Source organism: Raphanus sativus, chromosome 8, assembly GCF_000801105.2.
Source record: "Raphanus sativus cultivar WK10039 chromosome 8, ASM80110v3, whole genome shotgun sequence".
Taxonomy (NCBI): domain Eukaryota; kingdom Viridiplantae; phylum Streptophyta; class Magnoliopsida; order Brassicales; family Brassicaceae; genus Raphanus; species Raphanus sativus.
Window position 1 is genome coordinate 19,436,117 of NC_079518.1, and position 21,196 is coordinate 19,457,312.

Genomic DNA, 21,196 nt, shown 5'->3' on the forward strand with positions numbered 1-21,196 from the left:
AAGTATTGGCGGAATTTTTCGAAAGCATAAACAACTGCTAGTAACTCTTTTTCTGTGGTAGAGTAATTTCGTTGCGCTTCGTCGAGTGTGTGACTCGCATAGTATATAGCGTGCAGCTTCTTATCTTTTCGTTGTCCTAGAACCGCTCCAACTGCGAAATCACTCGCATCGCACACAATCTCGAAAGGGAGATTCCAATCCGGGGGTTGTACGACTGGGGCAGTTATAAGAGATTTCTTTAGTGCTTCGAAAGCTTCCTCGCTTTCTGGTATAAAATCGAATTTAACTTCTTTGCATAAAAGATAATTCAGAGGTCTAGCAATTTTACTGAAATCTTGTTTTAAATCGTCTGTAAAATCCGGCATGTCCGAGGAAACTCCTTATGTCTCTAACATTTGTGGGTGCCGGTAGACCAGTCATTACTTCAATTTTAGCTCTGTCTACTTCTATTCCAGCTGCGGAGACTTTATGTCCAAGGACTATACCATCGTTTACCATGAAATGGCATTTTTCCCAGTTGAGGACAAGATTCTTTTCTTCGCATCTTTCCAATATCTTGCACAAGTTGTCCAGGCAATCCTTAAAACTTGATCCGTAAACCGAAAAATCGTCCATAAATACCTCCATGAAATCCTCGATCATATCTGTGAATATCGACATCATGCAACGTTGGAAAGTGGCTGGTGCGTTAAATAGTCCAAATGGCATTCTGCGATATGCAAATGTTCCGTAAGGACAAGTAAAAGTTGTCTTTTCTTGATCTTCAGGATGTATCGGTATCTGGAAAAATCCCGAATATCCGTTAAGAAAACAGTAATATTTATGGTTGGCCAGTCTTTCCAACATTTGATCGATGAAAGGTAAGGGAAAATGGTCTTTCCTAGTAGCAGCATTTAGTTTCATGTAATCAATACACATTCGATGTCCAGTGACAGTGCGTGTAGGAATAAGTTCATCTTTATTATTTTTAACCATTGTGATCCCACCTTTCTTTGGTACAACATGCACAGGGCTTACCCTTTTACTATCTGAGATAGGATGTATAACTCCAGCATCCAGAAGTTTAATTATTTCCTTTTTCACTACCTCTTTTAGGTTTGGGTTGCGTCTCCTTTGCTGCTCTATAGATGTTTTTGCACCTTCTTCGAGGTGGATGCGGTGCATGCAAAGGTCAGGAGCTATTCTGGGAATATCATCGAGAGAATACCCGATCGCTTTCCGATACTTACGCAGCTTGTTTAAAAGAAGCGCAAGCTCTCCATTCGTGAGATTAGCGTTAACAATGACAGGGTATGATTTATCGCAAAGGAATGTATATTTCAGGCCAGCTGGAAGTGGTTTCAGTTCCACCTTGGGTGCTTTTTCTTTAGTCCATTTGGTCGATGAAGAGAATGAACGATTAAAAGTTTCCCTAAGGAATTGATCCGTAATGATTTCAGAATCATCATTTTCTTCATTTGCATCTCCGATACTTGCGTCCATAAGGTTTGCATAATCTTCTGTTCTACTATCTACGTTCAGAATTTCTTGTTCATCAGGAGTGAATGTGTCTTATGATGAATTGGTAGCACATATATCCGTAAGGTATTCTTTCTCCAGCTCAGAAACTTCTTATGTGTAAAAAGCGTGATCGTCTATCAGAGGACGTTTTACTAGTTTTTCCATGTCGAAGTTCATTGATATATCTCCGACATTTAAGTTAATCTTTCCTCCTTTACAATCTATTATTGCTCCTGCTGTAGCCAAAAAGAGCCGACCTAATATAAGGGGGTCTTGCGGCAATTGTTTATACTTGAGTACGACAAAATCTGCTGGTATGAAGCAATCATCAATTTTGACTGGTACATCTACGAGGATTCCCTCAGGTACCCTAATAGAACGATCAGCTAAGACTAGCGTAATAGGCGATGGAACGAATTTATTATATCTTAGTGAAACTGCCACAGAGTATGGCATGAGGTTTACACTAGAACCAAGATCACATAGAGATCGAGGAAAACATGCGTTTTGTATCTTACAATCTAGGACAAAACTACCAGGGTCAGACCTTTTGATTGAAGTTTCTCCTTGTATCATCGCACTTACTTCCTCTGACACCAGCATGACGCTTTGTTCTCCACTCGAGGATATCATATCTTTTACGTACTTTTTCACCGAGGGGGCTATCTTAAGAGCGTCACTGAGGGACATCTCGAGAGTGATTTTGTCGAAAGCCTTTTTGCAGATTGCATGTTCCAATGCTTTCTTAGTTTGTGGTTTGTTTGGAGGAAATGGGGGAGGAGTTCTATAGACTCTTTCAGTTTCGGTAGATTGTGTATTGCTATTGCTGGTGCCGCTAGACGGTCGATCGTTTTCTTTCCCAGAGGATCGATCGACATTTGGTTCGTCCAGATGGTCGATTTCGACTTCGGCATCGGGATTCTCTTTGTCTAAATCTATAGTTTTCCCTTGATTCTTTTTATTTGAAGATTTTTTCCTTTGTTCTGATGTTCCTGAGTCGGAGTCATTGTCGAGAAGTTCTATGGGGTTGGAATTGCTTTTTCCCGCGTTATCGATGAATTTTTTATTGCTGGCATCTTCTCTGGGATTCGTTTCAAGGTGTTTTCCGCTTCGTAACATCACGGCATATGCCTGGCATTTTGCTCCAGGGTTAGCATCGGTCCTTCCAGGAAGACGACCTGTCTCTCTTTTTAGAGTAGTTGCAAGGTTAGCAATTTTGTCTTCCATTCCCCGTAGGTGTTCAATTAGAGAATCCATCTTCTGATTTAGCTCATCGTAAACACTATTTACTTTCCTGTTGAATTCGGATTTCATTTTACGGTTTTCTGTAAGAGCATGTTTTAGATTGTACTTTTCTCTTCCAGTATGAGACTGTATACAGATTTCATAGTCTCGTGTAAAGCTGTCAACGTTAAACACAGAATGAGGACCAGTATTATCTAGTTCTTCTATAAAGTCGAGCTCATTGTCTGATATAGGAGGAGTTTTATTGTAGTACTGGCACAGGTTAGGTGGGTTTCGATCTGTTAGAAGGGAATGAAGCGAATTTATAGAATTTTTAATCTCGGCTAACTCAGTATTTTCTATTGAGATTATAACTTTTTCTTTTTCTTTTTCTTCATTCATCTCTTCATAAGATCTTCCTGTTGCCATGTTTTCGATTAAGCGTCTTGATTCCATAGGATTTCTAGTAACGAAATTCCCTTCGCTTGTTGTATCAAGCGTTGTCTTATAGCTCAGAATAACACCTTTGTAAAAGATCTTAAGAAATTGTGGTTCTGGATAACCATGGTGGGGGCATTCGAGTTCGTAACTCTTGAATCTTTCCCATGCATTTTTGAATGATTCCTGAGGATCTTGACGGAAGGTAGAGATTCACCTCCTCACATCCCAATAACGAGTATCATCGAAGAATTGCTTAAGGAAAGCATTTATGATCTCTTTCCAGCTAGTCAGGGATCCTCTTGGTAGACAGTTTAGCCATCTCAAGGCTCCTCCTTCTAATGAAAATGGAAAAAGTCTGCAACGAATATACTCGTCCGGAATTAATTCCTCTAGACCCTCGATGTGGTCTTGTGGATGTTCTAGAGAAGATCCTTTAAAAGGGTTTCGATGCATCATATTATAATAATCAACATCAAACTTGGTTTTCGAGGTGACGTCGTCAGGTATTCTGATAGCGGACCTATTGGAATAGGTCCTATCGGGGTTTAAGTAGTCTTGCAAGGGCAATTTAATTTCTTTACCTATGTTCAAGGTAGAGTTTGACTTAACAGGGATTTCAGTCCCCTGTTTTTCATTAGTTTGGCTAGAAATGTTGCTTGATTGACCTATTGGTTCAGTTTGGACTACTTTCTCATTATTAGCATCGGTAAGAAGGTACTTACCTGCTTCCGGCTGAGTGGTATCGATCAATACCGTTCCGGATGAAACGATCGATGCTTGGCCGACATCTGTGTTCTCCATCCTTTGTGTTGTAAAACAAAAGAATAGAAAAATTAGCAAAAGTAACAAAGTCTATGCTAAATTCTAAATTAAATCTAAAAGTAATAAGAAAGAGTCCCCGGCAACGGCGCCAAATTTGATATCACTCAAATTACCCTAAAAAGTGAATTACTCTCTCAAATAAGAGGTTCAGATGTAGTACTTAGGGATCGAATCCACAAGGACTCTAGGATTACTTGAAGGCTTAATTAGATAGAAATAAAGATAGACTTAAGGTTTTATATGTTTAAAGCAGTAAATATTAATGTGACAAGGGAGTTGTTCAGTAACTGAAGTGAAGGTTGTTTCTAAATGAGGAGAATAGCTAGATTCAGGTATTTCTCAGGTATGAATTTATGCAGTTTGAAAGCGACATTAGGGCTTTAGTCCTTTGAACTCAATCAATTGGTACGACCAGTAGGGTCTCCTTTACTAGATCCCGGATCTCAACTGTCGTTTGTTGATCTCGGAAAAGAGTCGATCGATATGACTTTTGTCTAAGTGAAAGAACTAATTTAACAACCCTAAAAGATATCACAATCTCATCACATGATTCACCCTTATGAGAGCCTAAATCTAACAATTAGGTTTACTCAGACATATTCATGAGAGACAAGATCATGATGATTTGAATAAAACTTAATATGAAATAAGGAACACAAAGAGTAATGAGTAAGATAAAAAGGGAGTTCAAGCTCTTCTCTGTTTTGCAGTCTCAGATCTATCTCTCCAACTCTAAATCTTCTCCTAAGGTATCCAAATTGCTTCTCTTCTCCAATAGGTCTCTAGGCAAGTCTGCTTCTAAAATGATACAAAACCCTAGTATATAAAGCCTAACAGGCGGCCAGGGACTAATTGTGTAAAAATAGCACACTTATGATGCTTGAAAATCTTCTTAATCGTAATCCATCGAATGGCTTAATGTCGATCGACACTCTTCGATTTCTGTCGATCGATTGTAATTGACTCTAATCGTCCGATCTCGCATGTTTCCTATCGGTCGATTCTTCATTCGTGAGAATACTCTAAAAATGCCTCAAAAATATTGCTTTCTTCAATTAGGTACATGTGCCTGAAAATACTCTAAAATACTTTGAAAACGAAGTAAATATGATAGAAAACTCTTATATACCATGGCTTAAAACGGGTGAAATTCATGGTATATCACTCACGTCCAGGACAACCACAACACCAACACAAGGGAGGATACAGTTCCTCAACACTTCGGTCAACCTAGGAATTCACCATCGATCGACATCGTTTCAACACCATCGATCGACGGCGGATATCCCGGATCGATCGACAGACCAAGAGTCAGATCGCCCGACAGACGATTGGAGTTTGGACAACGTGCCTTCAATACTGATGGATCGAGGAGATTCAAATGGGAAGCTAAGGATGAATATGGTGTCTACAGAGATGAGTTTGACTATGCTAGAGGAGTTGATGGTGAGATCATCCATGTTACCAAGGAGCAAGTAAAGAGAATTCTGGATAGAGCCTCCCTTTTTCACAGAGGTTGCTTACGCCTTCCAGTACACACACGCCCTTACCATGCATACATACCACCAGCAGTACCCTATAGTAGAGAGGAGATAGATGATATGGTGACTGATGTATGGAGAGCGCAGGCACACCTTGAGGCAAACATGCACACATTGGTGGAAGACACTTTCCAGCCTTTGGATGTCAGTTACAAGGACTTCCAGAGTGATATTGCTGAGGTAAGAGTGGAGCTTGGAAACATATTAACCATGCTTGAGAAAGAGGTTACGCCACCAGTATCGACCGACAAAGTACGTGTACCATCAATCGACATCGTCAAGACTACATCCATGGACCGACCAGAATGTTCATCACCTAAGAGAGATGAATGGGAGGTTGCTTACATCAATACACGGATTGGAGACGTGTACAGCCCTCTCAACAACAATGTCGAATGGTTCAGCAAGAGGATCGATCTTCTACAGAAAGAGCTAGCATCAATTCGCAAGAAAGAACAAGCTAAGAATGCTACTTTTTCATCGATCGACACACTGAATTCACCGTCGATCGACACAAGGATCACAGAACTGGAAGATAGGATGAAAGCATACAAAGAGAAGCATGATCTTTTAAGTTCACCTATCATGCGATACCTGGATACACTGTCACGACAGCTGAACGAGCTACAAAGAGACATGAGCATAGTTCACGATCATCTTGGTCGTCATGACAGAACCGCGACATCGATCGACAGGCCTAGACTAATATCGATCGACATCGAGCCACCACCAGCAAAGAGAGCATGCTCCACAGCAGAAGTTTATGAGATCAAACATAAGCTGTACGAAGCCCTGAATTCTATGGAGGAGAGACTCATAGAACAAAGTGATGACATTGACAACACCCTCAACGAAAGAGTGACCAACCTCTGTAGAGCTACTGTTCTATTGAAGAATGAGATAAGCAATATGCAGAGAATTCTTGCGTACCAAGGCGACCGCTCAGAATCAATCGACACAGATGATACTGAGTCGACCGACAGAGATCCCAGCGAAACGACCGACGCACAAGTTGTAGCATCGATCGATACAGAATCCTTGGCAGATCAGGATCAACAGATTCAAGACCAGCACGAAAACGAACAACATGAAGAACTACCTGAGGATTCAAGATTTGATTTCTATCAGCATCAGGTAGACACTGAAGATTTGGTCAGAAGGTTGCTAGTCATCAAAGCAGATTTAGCAAAGATATATCCTACAAGGACAGGCTCAGATGATGTCACAAGAAGCTTCACTGGTGCTAAGTCCAAAGATGAGGGAAATGTTTGCCCAACAGCAAACAACAACCCCCACTGCACCCCATGAGTCACTCACCTACCACAGTCAAGCTAGATGACTATAACAAAGCGCTGAGTGGGAGGCAACCCACTATTTGATCCAAGTAGAATGATGATTCCATCGACCGACACTCACCATTCATATCGCTCGACACCACACGACCATTACTAACGATCGACGTACACCAATCGATCGACACCTTGTCCATCAAGTTTATTCATTCTAACTTGTTATATTTATTAATTATGATTTATTTTATTTACCTCACCACCGGCTGTGTTACACTGGGACAGTGTAATTTAAGTCTGGGGGGAGTTTACTAATATGTGTTTTTATTATGGTTTTTATAAATTGTTTTTCAAAATTATTTTTCGCATAAGTATTAAATAGGAACATTGATATAGATTTATATTTGATTGTCTGGCCACTCTTTAGGACCATTCTAGATTACTGATTACAGATAGTACTAAAGATGCTAAAGTGGATCAACCTGCCATCTATATTCACTAGCTAAGATTGTTTGAAGGAACCAAAGCTGACCTCCAACACTAATACTGACTTATTTGCTTGTCTTGGGGCTTGGAAATCACATGATCAGAATCCTCCTACAAGTCTGGAAGGTAAAAAGTCTGTGTGTTTCTGGTTCCCTTCCTTCTCTCTCTTCAGCGTCTCGAGATCTAACTTTATGTTATAAAAGATTGAAATGAGAGGCAGAGGGGTAGGAGTGTCTCCCGCGACCCCAGTATTCTAAATCTCAAGGATGATCACACATTGTGGAAACAAGGGATAGGTTAAGTACCGAACCCCATTATTCGCTACACTTTGCCAAAAATGTATGAGTTACAATGCAAATGTCAATGAAATGGACTAGATGACCTATGTGGCATCGAAACCTGTTGAAATTGAAACTAATAAGAGATTCAGAGAAGAGAGAAGAGGGGAGAAAGGGACCAGAGAAGACTACATGTGTGTTCAGATACTTGTTTGAGTTGAACCCATGTGTCCTTTGATCGATACTCCCAAGGTAAAGTCTGCACTTTTATTTTATGTTAAGAAATGAGGTTAGTAGAGGGGAATGTCAGATGAGATTTGCTAAGTTGTTGACTAGATGAGTTTGGTTGCTAAGCTAGGATAAGGCATAATGAACTTTTGTGATTAGGATGTTTAGACATGAATTGCAACCCCATAGAGTGATGACTTCAATATTTTGAATCTTTGAGTTCCTGTTGTTTTCAAACCTTTTCCAAAGACTACTGGATTTTACCCGTTTTTAAGTCTGGGGGAGTTGATATACCATGGATTTTACCCGTTTTTAACCATGGTATACTAGTATTTTATTATATATTTAATCTGTTTTCTAGCCTGTTAGGTATGTTTTCAGGTTCAGGAACATTTTGTGAGAAATTGATGTTTTTGGAGCATTTTGGAGTACAAGAGATGGTATATCCAGTTGACCATTCAAGACTAAGTCGGAAGTCAACATTGCTATTATAATCGATCGATACTCATCCTGAGTTGTCGATCGATGTAGCTGAGAAGATCCGCGTACTAGAAGATTATAATCGATCGATACACATCCAGTGTTGTCGATCGATATCGAAGACGAAATGGTTTAGCCGACTACTTCACCAAGACTTCACCAAATTACGAGATTGCCCCTGACGAGTTTTTAACCTAATGGAAATGCTCAAATATTCCTATTAAGTGTTTTTTTACGGCAACCTTCGAAAGAAGCAAGCTTTTGACAACCCTCAAGAGAAAAGCAGAGAGTGTGAGAGAGAGACTAGAGTTTTATTTGTTTTGAGAGATTGGAAAGATTTCTCATCTCCTTTTGTATTTCTACTTTATTCTATCTATGCAATTCTTTTATCTATCTATTGTTATGAATTGCTTAGCTATGTCTGAGTAGTCTACTTGTTAGATCTAGGGTTCAAATAGGTTTGTGGGATTAGCCCCAAACTATAATTGCTAAGTTGTGATACTCATCAAATGGATTGCACCCTATGCTTGTTTTAGATTAGCTAACTAGAACATAGATCACTAGGATCTTTGATTATCTTGAATTATCCATTTGAGCTTGCCTGTCTCCCGTTGAGAAGAGCGACAGCTCCTCCTTGAGACCTTGTGTTCATACTCGGCTCGCGCCTAGGCAGATCTAGAAGCCGTCGATCGATATCCCGACAGGTGAATCGATCGGTGCTGCGAAAGGTGTATCGCTCGATATCTCAAAATGATATCGACCGACTCTTTTTCTGCGCCAACATTACGACAGTTGAGGCCAGAGATCTAGATTATTTAACCAGTGATACTTCACTTGAGTTAAGCGGCTGAGATCTATAGTATCATGCAAGCAACTTGTTAAAGCATTTATAGAGATTATAATCTCCATTCCTGAATTGAAACCCTATGTCTAGCACTCTTTATCACATTTAAACAACCCATCATATTGTTAGTTAGAGCAACTGCCTTGCTCATTTTAGGAATTGTTACTTTTATTTAATTGGTTCCCTAGTTCCTCGTGATTCGATCCCTAAGTACTACAGATGTACCTCTTATTTGAGAGCGTAAGCTCTACTGGGTAATTTGAGCACTATCATTAGGTCAGGCCCTAAAGGACCATATATCTTAGCAAACCCCATATACTAGGGAGATTACTCTCATGGGTGTACGACATATAAGGAACAGGTCTTATTAACCCAGACGTGGAAAGTAGTGTGTTGGTGTGAAGTCGCTCCGCGGGGCAGGCCCACACTAGCACCGTAAGTCTGAGCGTGACCTTTTCTACAGAAAGGTAGAGTGCAGCATTGAGATTCATGAGAGTGGCCTATACCTCCGGGTGGCAGAGTGCGGTTTCTCAATAACAAGATCGGTAGTGGTTCTCCCATGGGGAGCAGAATACGATCACAAACCTCCCATAATGCATACGGCCTCAGTGTCTATGAAGAACCTCCGGGTTCAGTACGGCCTCAGGGTCTATAAAAGAACCTCCGGATTCAACACGGCCTCAGGGTCTATAAAGAACCTTCGGGTTCAATACAGCCTCCAGGTCTGTAAAGAATCTCCGGATTCAAGATCATCTAAGGGTTGATCAAGGACTTTCGGGTCTAAATGATCTTTGGATCTAATAAGAACCTCAGGGTTCAAGGATATTTGAATCCAAATACCAACCTTCGGGTTTGCCAAGGACCTCAGGGCTCAAAGGCATCAACCTCCGGTCCTAGGACCTAAAGATTAAACCCCACTACTCAGAAACCTCAGGGTTCAATGAGAAAACCTTCGGGTTCAATAAAACGGCCTTCGGGCCTAGGTAAGGGACCTCAGGGTTCATGGCCTTAAGAACCTCCGGGTTCTATGGCTCAAGAACCCCAGGATTCAAACCGAGTTAGAACTCTAGGGTTCTAAGCAAGGATGTTTTATTCCAAAACTAAAACTCAGGTTTTTTAATATTGGATTACAAGATCTAATGCTTCTCTAATTATTTCAGGGCTCAGTCAGTTTACTAACAGGATCCATGTCCTAGACTCTGATATCTTTCCAAGGGGGCCAACCCTTCCTACAAACCTACACGTTGTGGGAACCGAAATTCGCACTGTCGATTTTAATGAATAAAAAACAGAGGAAAGCCAAGTTAACCCGACTTTCCCTAAAGGTCCGGATTCTCTGCGACAACCAACGACAAGTGATCAAATAAATGCGGAAAGGTTTTATTAAGATTTGAGACTGGACCTTAAGGAAGGCTACCTACGTACCCCTTTCGAGGATCAAGTCGGACGTAGTTCAGTTGGAAGGGTTTGAACAAGAGATCGAACTGCCTGGCGGAGTTCGTCTAGTACGAGCGTTTGTCATAGAAACGGGCGTGTCGAGAATAACGCCTAGGGTTTCTATGTGCGGAACTCTGAGTAAAATGATTGTTAGATTCTTCCGAAGGAACAGAAGTCTGCGGACAAGATGAAGGTAGAACGAGACGCGGCCAGACGCCTAGGTCATGCCTTGCTAGTCTAACCACCTAAGTTCTAAGTTCCATCGGTCTAAAATCTCGGATCTGATCTCTAAGACTCTCAATTTTCTTCTCGTCTTTGTTTCTCTCCTCAAGCTGATTTATATACTCCTCCTTATGACGGTCTATTCTCCTTTGGGCCGCGAAGCGGGCTTTTTCCATTTTCGTCGGCCTTCATGTTTATCGGGAACTTGACATTTATCTTCTGGAAACTTGACATTTATCCTTCTTGAAATTTAGCATTTATCTTGTTATGTAAAGATAAACGTAAATCGTCGTATCTATCTCAGATAATCGTAAGCGGACTGTCCGATCGCGTTTGGTCCCTTTCGGGCCGTCTCTAGGACTTCCGTTGTTTTCTACGATTTCTTCGGAAGATCTTCAATCCTTCGTAGAGTTGAGATGAGTGGTGTCTTAAGATAAACATCACTGTTTTGCACGAAGAATTTAAGATCTTCCTTCCCGTTGATATCTTACGAGTTTCCGAAGTGTTTCCGATGATCTTTGTTTGGAGTAAGAACATAAGTTTTGTACGCGGAATTCAATGATTCGTTTCGCGAAAACTTGGGAAAGACGCAAAGTACAGACTCCTGACGGCCGGGGCCTAGAACTTATGCACGGAAGCTTGTCGCCCGACGACCCGAGCCAGCAGGGGCTAGCCGCCCGGCGGCCATGGCCAGCACGGGCGCTAGCCGCCGGCGGCCACGGCCAGCACGGGCGCTAGCCGCCCGGCGGCCACGGCCAGCAAGGACGCTAGCCGCCGGAGGCCACGGCCAGCACGGGGGCTAGCCGCCCGGCGGCCAGGACCTCGGCGAGGGCTTCGATTTGATATCTTGCTCGTTTTCTGGGTCCTCACGGTTTGAGAGAACGGGCTCTTTGAAGTTTCAAGGCGGATTCCTTGTCGTTCGGCCTGTCCAAACTTAGATTACTTCTCGTTTCTTCCGTATACTTTCGTATGGTCGTGTCATATCAGCTACGGACCTAATGTCTCTCGGTTCTTCTTGATTGTATCATCGAAGTTTTACGACTAAATCTGAGTTGGTGTTCTCGGAAAGTTTATCGTGTAAAACAAGAACGATCGACTTTAACATAGGTTTTTTAAGCTATTCGACTTGTTTTGCTTTCGATGCTTGTTTTATGGAAAGTCCGCACACGATAAATATTTTTTAGCCGTTGATTTCGAGATAACCGTTTTTGACCCCAACAGTTAGCCCCCCAGCATGCATGATGCGGGAGCGATTTTGTGTGCAGAAGATTTGAAAATCGAAATTTTCGGCTAGGAATATTTTATTCCGAAAAACTCTACCACCTTTGATTTCTTATAAGTAGCACCCCATTCCCCTCTCATTTTTCACTCACTCTCCTCTTCTCAAATTTCAGAAAATATGGCTTTCTCTCTAAATGAAAAGAAAGATTCCGATGTCAAAATGAGTGAAACTAACCAAGGCTCGCCGGCGCAGGATGCTCCTGCCCTTACGCAGACATTCGTCGAGGGGTTCAGTTCTTTTCAGGACAAGATGGAGCGACGCCGTGCTGAGATGGAGTCTAGCGTGGCAGGTCCTAGTGCTACTTCCGTTCCGACTTCTGTGGCTCCGACTCTCGGATCCGATGTCGCTTTAACTCCGGATCCCGCGGTTCTGGCTCTTGGACCCGACGTTACTCCAGTCCCGATCTCTACAATTCCAGCCTTTGGATCCGATGTCCCTTTCTGCTGGAGAAATTGTCGTTCCGGAGCAAGCACCCGATGTCCAGGAACGCCCTGAGGGCTCCCCTTTCGCGCCGATAGCGGTTTCGGAGGATGCGGTGGAAGTCATGCCTCCTCCTCCAGAAAAGAAGAGGGAGATCGTCTTGGGACTTCCCGCGTCCAACGCTGTTCCACCATCGAAGGGACGTTCAAGAGCTGGGGTTGCCGGATCAGCGAAGAGAAAAAGGTGTACTAAGAGTGAGGAGGGCGAGGATTTCGGCGAATCGCAACATCGCTCCAAGGTATTTCGTGAAACCCCTTTCTTTTGTTGACTCCTTGATTCTCACCTTCTCTCGTGTGATCAGTTTGTATCGTTGATCCACGGGATGCTTGCGATTGCGGACTGGAGGTCACACGTTTGTCCAAGGAGCTGGATTCGTCGCGGGAAACTTTGAAGCGCACCGAGGCTGTGCTTCAATCGATTGAGAGCACTCATGCTGCCCAGACGTCAACGCTCGAAGCTAGGATCAGCGATCTCGAGCGTGATCTGGGAAAGACTGTGAGCTCGCTGCTCAAGGCGAAGGAGGAGAAGAAGAGCAAGTCCTCGGAAGTTCGACATCTTAAGAGGCGGATTCAGCGATTCGAGGAGATGGGAGTTTGCACTGCGACGGAGCTTGCCGGCCCGTCATCCTCGGGTACCCTGGTCCCGAGTTCGGAAATTCCAGAGGTTCAGGATGCTGGAATCGTTGCGGACAAAGGCGGTGAAGAGGTCGGCGAGGGCGATGGCGAGGCTGTTCCTGCTTCGGGTGAGTCGGAGAATGAAGGCGGTGTTCCGGAGGACGCCTAGGTTGATCGATCCCTGAGGGGATTTTTATTTTGATTGTATTTCGGCCGTTGGTTGGCCATTATGTATGATTTCGGGACTGGCCGTTGGTGGCTTTGAGTCCCTGCCCTTTTTAGGGCGTTGTATTGAACTCGCGGTATGCGTTTATAAAATATTTTGCGTTTAGAACTTCTGTTTGTCGAAGTTAGAGGGGCAGTGTGTGAGTTGTCGTCTCATTCCTGCCTCCCTGACGATCACCGTATCCGTAGTTTGTACAAAGCGAGATTTTCCTGCGGTTTACGATTTACGCGAAAATTCGTGAAAACGTACAGACTTGAGTGAAGAGACAAGTTTTGGGATCTCGCGTCGTTGACGCTTTGCCTATGAGATGTTAAGATACCAGCAAGGCTGGGTTTAGGGCAAGACCTAGGTTTACTCTCAGACTGAGGCTGTGCGATGACAAATCGGCTTTCGTTTTGCCTGTTTGTGATTTTAACCTGATTCGTACCGTTTTAAAATCCGCGAAGTGGTATCGGCTTATATGATTTGTCTGGGCACGAATCGAGCTACTTCCTTTACGAAGTGCTGAACCAAATTTGGATTTTTTGTATAGCGCGCTATGGGATCCTTGTCGGATGTAAAAGAGCCTACCCTTAGGTGGCTTGTTTGTTTAGGACGTTAGAGTTCGTTTGTTGTGATCAACAACAACGATATGATGCCGTTTAGAAGGCGTATGAAGGTTTTAATCGAAAAACGAATGTTCAGGCACGAAGCGACGTCTCGCAGTGCTTTGAAGTTTGTTTTTCTTATGCCATAAAGGACTATGGGCTTTTAGAAATCGCGGAATGTTTCCGGGCGATAGTTTATGATTTATTTGGTGGATACTGGATCCATTGTTGAGGCCGTTTAGCGATTGGCGAGTTTGTTTGCGAAGAGTTTTGAAAATTCGGTTTCTGTGTTTGTAAAGAGTTTCGAAAATCCGGTTTCTTCAAAAAACGTGGGATTATACAAGCGTACACATTTCAAATGTGTACGAGTTAATTTTCCCTTGTGCCGCATTTCAAATGTTCGTGGGCTTGGAGATGTTTTGCGAATGTCCGTAGTCAGAAACTGTTGTTTCAGTTTGGACGTGCAAGTTATAAAATTTGATCGAGGAATTAGGACCAGGGGTCGCGTATATTTGACCCAGGGAGAAGCGTCTACCTTCGCTTTGCTTCGCGAAGTGTTGGCCTTCCGGGATTTTAAGGACGACTCGTATAACTCTTGGAGCTTTGTCACGAGTGTTTCTTTTCATGCTTTGTTTACGGGGCGTATAGAACTTAATCAGTCGATGTTAAGTTCAAATTTTTCCGTTAACCGTATGGCTGTTAGGACTGATTTTATTACGAGAAATTTATCGCATGATTTCCGCTTTTGGGCTATGCGACAGAGTTGTTCGCGTAATGGTCACTTGGCGTTTTATGACAAATCGTGGATTATCGTTTGGCCCTTAAGTGATTGGAGCGGCGATCGTTCAGCTGTTTTGTCTTGGCGTGAAGGCTGTGTTCAGCCGTTTAACCAAGGAGTTGGTAAACGATCAGACCGCGATCCTTTCGCATTAAGGTCATATTGGTTCACGATTGTCCTTAATGGTGATGCCAAATTCAGGTCCGGACTTTATAGAAAGACGTAGTTGGCCGAGGGCCGAATAGAGTTCGTCGAGATAGACATGCCAATCATAGCAGAGTTTTCCAAGTTATGGGTGATGGCTTTTCGAAACGATTTTCCACTTTAGGTTTCAGTTATACGATAGATGCTTCGTATAAAGTTTCCTTTGGTCGCATGAAAATTGTTTCATTTTATCCGAGGAAATAAAGTTTAAGGAATCGACGAAGAGCACGTTCGGATTCAGTTTTGGGTTATTTCCTGTTTGGACGTAATTTTCCGTATTGCGATGTCATTTTGCATGAGACCGATCTTGGTTTTCCTTATGCTGTTTTTGTGTAACATGTTTATACGAAAGTAATGGATGACCGATTTCATGAAGATAGAAAATCGCAGATAGTCAAAGTAGTCTTGTTTCCGTGGTTTACACGGGAAATGTTTCCACTTTGATTTCGTTTTTTGGCGAAAGTTGCTTCGTGTTACTCATGAAGTCTTACCGAAGGTTATTTCGTTAATTTTGTAGCTCACCGTCGTGCCATTAGTCTCACGGAAGCGGAAAGAGTATGCCAAGGATGCGCGGCGATCGTTTCTCGGTTTTTCGAGAGATTAGATCGGTTTGCGCGTTCTGCCTAGACAGTCAAGGAACAATAGAACGAAACTGGAAGAAAATGCCTAAGACTTAGCTTGCTAGACTATCCACCTAGGTTCTAAGTTCCCTAAATTTTACGGCAGTTAACAAGACGTTCCCATTCCTTTCCTACGAAAAAATTAAAACCTTGATAAAATTTTCTAAGTCGGACGTACCTTAGTCTCATTGATTACTCGAGATTGCCTCATGTCTGTTCCTCTTTGTCTTCTACCGTTTCATTGTCAAAGGTCTTCAATAAGTCTGATACTGAATCGGGAATCGATTTTTGATAAAACTTGAAGGAACAGTGCAGAATCGTTGCAGAATCGTTGAAGAAAAGGGAGGAGAAGTAGGCGAAACTCGAAGAAGGCTAAGGTGGGTAGACAACTGAAAACGAATGGCAAGATGTCACTTGAGTGGGGCTTCTTGTTTCGTCAAGCTATGAGTGAACTGGTCAGGTCAAGAAGCTTACGATCTTGTTATACTTCACGAATGATGTTTCGTAAAATATTGCTGAGCTTTTATTTAACGAGAGTTATTCAACAAAATGTTATCGAGTCAATTTTACGGAAATTGTTTCGTAAAATTAGTTTGGATAATATTTGGGTCAATCTTTACGAGGATTGGCCGTGCTTGACGAATGTTTTGTTGCCCGGCGACCAGCACAGCACGGGCGCGTTAGCCGCCCGGCGCCTATAGGCAGCACGGGCGTGCTAGCCGCCCGGCGCCTAGGGACAGCACGGGCGTGCTAGCCGCCCGGCGCCTAGGGACAGCACGGGCGTGCTAGCCGCCCGGCGCCTAGGGACAGCACGGGCGTGCTAGCCGCCCGGGACTGTGCTTCCTCGCGGGACCTGCCTGTTTTTCTCGTTTTTTTTAAGGTTTCTCGATCGACACTTAGTCTCTCGAGGTTTCTTTAATTGTTTTTTCCGAGACTTTTGGACATTGATTCAAGCAAGGAATTGTTTCTTAGAACGTTGTTGACCTTTTATTTTGCGAGAGTTATTTCACAAAATGTTGTCGAATTAATTTTACGGGAACTGTTTTGTAAAATGTTGTCGAGTTTAATCATGCAAAAGCTGTCTCGTGAAATATTTTCGAGAATTTATTTTACGAAAGGTGTCCCGTAAAATGTTATCGAATTTTAGCATTAGAAACGCTGATTGGTAACCCGGAGAAACCCAAGATTACTCATGAAACAGAAAGCACGACTGATCAGCCTTGGGCTCGATCCTACCTAAAATCGTATGTGGTACGTTTAGCCGTGATTCGGGCCCCTTTTGGGCTGTCTTGGGACTTAGACGTTTTTACGATTTTTCTTTAGAAAAAGCCGTTGATGTGACGCTGGTTTTTCCGAAAGGATTTCAATTCCCCATATAGTTAAGGCAACTGGTGTTCAAGCTAACCATAGCCGTTTTATACGGCAGGCAGGAATCCGTCTCCACTACCAAGTCTTTTTATGAATTTTCCCGAAGTCTTTCTTCGATAATCCCAAACGAGGGGGGTTGTGTCCATGGACCTGAGGACCGTGTTGCAGGAACTTGGACGGGGGTGCATGGTTGATAGGACCCGAACTTGGTTGGGATGGTCCGTTCTCGGGACGTTTGTCTTATATAACCGTTTGCATAAGCGTTGGTCGTAGGAGCAGTCACTGCTGAAGTTGTTTTACCAGCGTCGATGTGAGCTGCGAGTTTGTCTTTCATATTTCCAGACATTAATTTGATCAAGCGTTTTGCGGCCGTAAGAGTAAGAGTAATCCGTCTCCCCCTCCTTCTAGCGCCAAACTGTGGGAACCGAAATTCGCACTGTCGATTTTAATGAATAAAAACGGAGGAAAGCCAAGTTAACCCGACTTTCCCTGAAGGTCCGGATTCTCTGCGACAACCAACGACAAGTGATCAAATAAATGCGGAAAGGTTTTATTAAGATTTGAGACTGGACCTTAAGGAAGGCTGCCTACGTACCCCTTTCGAGGATCAAGTCGGACGTAGTTCAGTTGGAAGGGTTTGAACAAGAGATCGAACTGCCTGGCGGAGTTCGTCTAGTACGAGCGTTTGTCATAGAAACGGGCGTGTCGAGAATAACGCCTAGGGTTTCTATGTGCGGAACTCTGAGTAAAATGATTGTTAGATTCTTCCGAAGGAACAGAAGTCTGCGGACAAGATGAAGGTAGAACGAGAGGCGGCCAGACGTCCTAGGTCATGCCTTGCTAGTCTAACCACCTAAGTTCTAAGTTCCATCGCTCTAAAATCTCGGATCTGCTCTCTAAGCCTCTCAATTTTCTTCTCGTCTTTGCTTCTCTCCTCAAGCTGCTTTATATACTCCTCCTTATGACGGTCTATTCTCCTTTTGGGCCGCGAAGCGGGCTTTTTCCATTTTCGTCGGCCTTCATGTTTATCGGGAAACTTGACATTTATCTTCGAGAAACTTGACATTTATCCTTCTGGAAATTTAGCATTTATCTTGTTATGTAAAGATAAACGTAAATCGCCGTATCTATCTCAGATAATCGTAAGCGGACTGTCCGATCGCGTTTGGTCCCTTTCGGGCCGTCTCTAGGACTTCCGTTGTTTTCTACGATTTCTTCGGAAGATCTTCAATCCATCGTAGAGTTGAGATGAGTGGTGTCTTAAGATAACCATCACTGTTTTGCACGAAGAATTTAAGATCTTCCTTCCCGTTGATATCTTACGAGTTTCCGAAGTGTTTCCGACGATCTTTATTTGGAGTAAGAACGGAGTTTTGTACGCGGAATCTCAACGATTCGTTCCGCGAAAACTTGGGAAAGACGCAAAGTACAGACTCCTGACGGCCGGGGCCTAGAACTTATGCACGGAATCTTGTCGCCCGACGACCCGAGCCAGCACGGGGCTAGCCGCCCGGCGGCCATGGCCAGCACGGGGGCTAGCCGCCCGGCGGCCAGGACCTCGGCAAGGGCTTCGATTTGATATCTTTCTCGTTTTCTGGGTCCTCACGGTTTGAGAGAACGGGCTCTTTGAAGTTTCAAGGCGGATTCCTTGTCGTTCGGCCCTGTCCAAACTTAGATTACTTCTCGTTTCTTCCGTATACTTTCGTATGGTCGTGTCATATCAGCTAAGGACCTAATGTCTCTCGGTTCTTCTTGATTGTATCATCGAAGTTTAACGACTAAATCTGAGTTGGTTTTCTCGTAAAGTTTATCGTGTAAAACAAGAACGATCGACTTTAACATAGGTTTTTAAGCTATTCGACTTGTTTTGCTTTCGATGCTTGTTTTATGGAAAGTCCGCACACGATAAATATTTTTAGCCGTTAATTTCGAGATAACCGTTTTTGACCCTAACATACGTCCACCTAGACGTCTTTGCATTCCGGAGATACGAAGTTTGCTCAATGAGGTCTAAACCCCTAGGCTGTCAACGCAGCAACAGGATCCCAGTCCTAGATTCTAAGAATCTGCCTAGAAGATTGTGTTGTTTTCAAAAAGACCCGTGCTCAAAGGTCTTATGAACCATTCCGATCAAGGGATAGAGTCAGAGAACTACGAAGGTGTGGATCCAAGAAATGAATACAAAAGAAGAAGGCGAAAACAATAAGTATTATTCAGCGATAAAACCATCGAAATCCAAGGAACGTCGAGAAAAGCGTACGAAGAACACTATCTTGGCAAAGACAGACCATGCAGGGCCACTATTACAAGAAAAAGTTCAAAAAAGACCTGCCACACCTAGATGAAGGAATAGCCAGCTCGTCTTCGAAGGAGGGAGGTTCGGTACCCTTGAATTCCGCCTCAGCCAGAACCACCGTTTTATACTGAGAAAACTCCTTGGATAAGTTCCATTTTTGAGCCTGTCCTTTGAGCCACTCTCTCATTACTTCCTAACGGGCGACGATCCTCGCACCGTTCACGGCCATAGTCATCATGTTTTTCAAAGTCTCCGCCTCTGCTCGAAGTTCAACGATAGTCTCCTCCAACTCTTGCTTCTCTCGGCTTTATTGAAGTGATTCAGCTGAAGCAGTTTGTACTGGACCCTCGATGGCCCGGATCTTAGCTTGAAGGTCCCTCAGCTCCAGTTCCTTCACGACACGCCTACTCTTCTCTTCGGATAACTGTCGGGACAGTTCCAAATCTCGTCTCGATTCATAGACGAATCTTCCTCCACTATTCGGTCCTTTAGGTGATGCAAATGAGAGAGAAAACAAGCCTCATAAACCGGGGATTCATAATATAAGGTCTTAATTACACCTCACCTGAAGAAGTTCGCCTTGAACCTGCTGGATAATCCCTGAGGGGTCCTTGTCTAGAGGAAGAGCCTGCATCCGTGCGACCACGTTTGCATCCGGTCAGCGACGGCCGTTGCGATCGTGTGCTTACACCTTCCCTAGGCTTGCCGCCTTGAGATGGGGAGGAATCGTCACTCCTCCTTATCATCCTACGTTTATTCCCGGCGGTTGTGGTTCCATCGCCAGAAGCATTTCTGCTAAACGAATCCCTCCTTCCCGATATAGCATCGGTGGCCTTTTTAAAAGCTATTATCGGATCGTCTAAGCCTTCTTCTCTTGTGCCTTCTACTGAGGAATATTCCGTGATCAATTATACGGAAATGGAATACATATAAGTTGCAAAGGGTTAACTTACCCCATAGCTTGCTACGACGCAATACCTCCAAACTAAGAAGATGGGTTACAAGGCATCGCTCAAGGGGGAGCTTCCGTGCCTAGAGGACGTTGCCCTCACCTTCGACAGGAGCAGAATGAGTCCACTCTGGAAAAGAAAAGGAGTGTAAGTCAAATAGGCTCTATTACCAGAACTCACAGAAAGAGTATCTACTAAAACCTCCTACCTACGAAGTTCCATCGATAGTGAGATCCCGGGAGAGTCATGAAGACATATCTTTCTGGCCATTTCTTCCCAAAAGCCAATCCCTTAAGGTCGGTCTTGGGAAGCTCCTCAACTATGGTAAGCCCAGATCTTGGACGAAGATGAAAACGCCCTTCATCTCCATTAATCGGAGCCAGATGATAGGCGAAGAGTACCTCACTAACTCTCAAGGCCAGGCCCTCTTCGTCTCCGAGATTTTGGATGGCTATAAGGATGCGCCAGGCCGGAGGATTAAGTTGAGATGGAGAGATATGGAAATAGTTGTAGAGGCTCACTATCAACGACGGCACGTCACCCCTGAAGCCAGATTCAAAGAAAGCTTGATAAATAGCGATCTCCTTGGGCATACCACCGGAAGCACGCTCCGACGATATGGGAATGCGAAGGACAACGGAAGAAGGGAGAAAATACTTCTTTCGCCAATCGCACAGCTCGTCTTTCTCTAACCGTTGATGTGGTACCCACCTGCGGAGATCCCGAGGACCTTTCGGTCGTCTTTAACCGGTTAGCACCAAAATATCCAGGCATAAGTTTAGGCGAGGAACACTAGATAGGTCCTCGACTAGTACTACGGAACACTCGAGGACCAATCTGTCGTTTAACCGGTTGTAAGAGATTAGAGTTTTCTGGAAGAGACGAAATAATATCCTTTCTGTCGACCTTTCTGTCGAAAAGCTAGCTATAGACGAAATAATACCCTTCTAGTCATAATATCCAGTCCTCGACCGAAGAGACGAAAGAAGACGATGCATG

General features: G+C 43.6%; 1 non-coding gene across 1 annotated transcript; it reads left to right on the top strand.

Annotated features, from left to right (window-relative positions):
* Positions 1 to 3,283: 3,283 nt before the first annotated feature.
* On the top strand, positions 3,284 to 3,390 carry LOC130499358 (small nucleolar RNA R71). Its single transcript, XR_008938236.1, has one exon. It is a non-coding gene; the product is annotated as a small nucleolar RNA R71 (small nucleolar RNA).
* Positions 3,391 to 21,196: the final 17,806 nt, after the last annotated feature.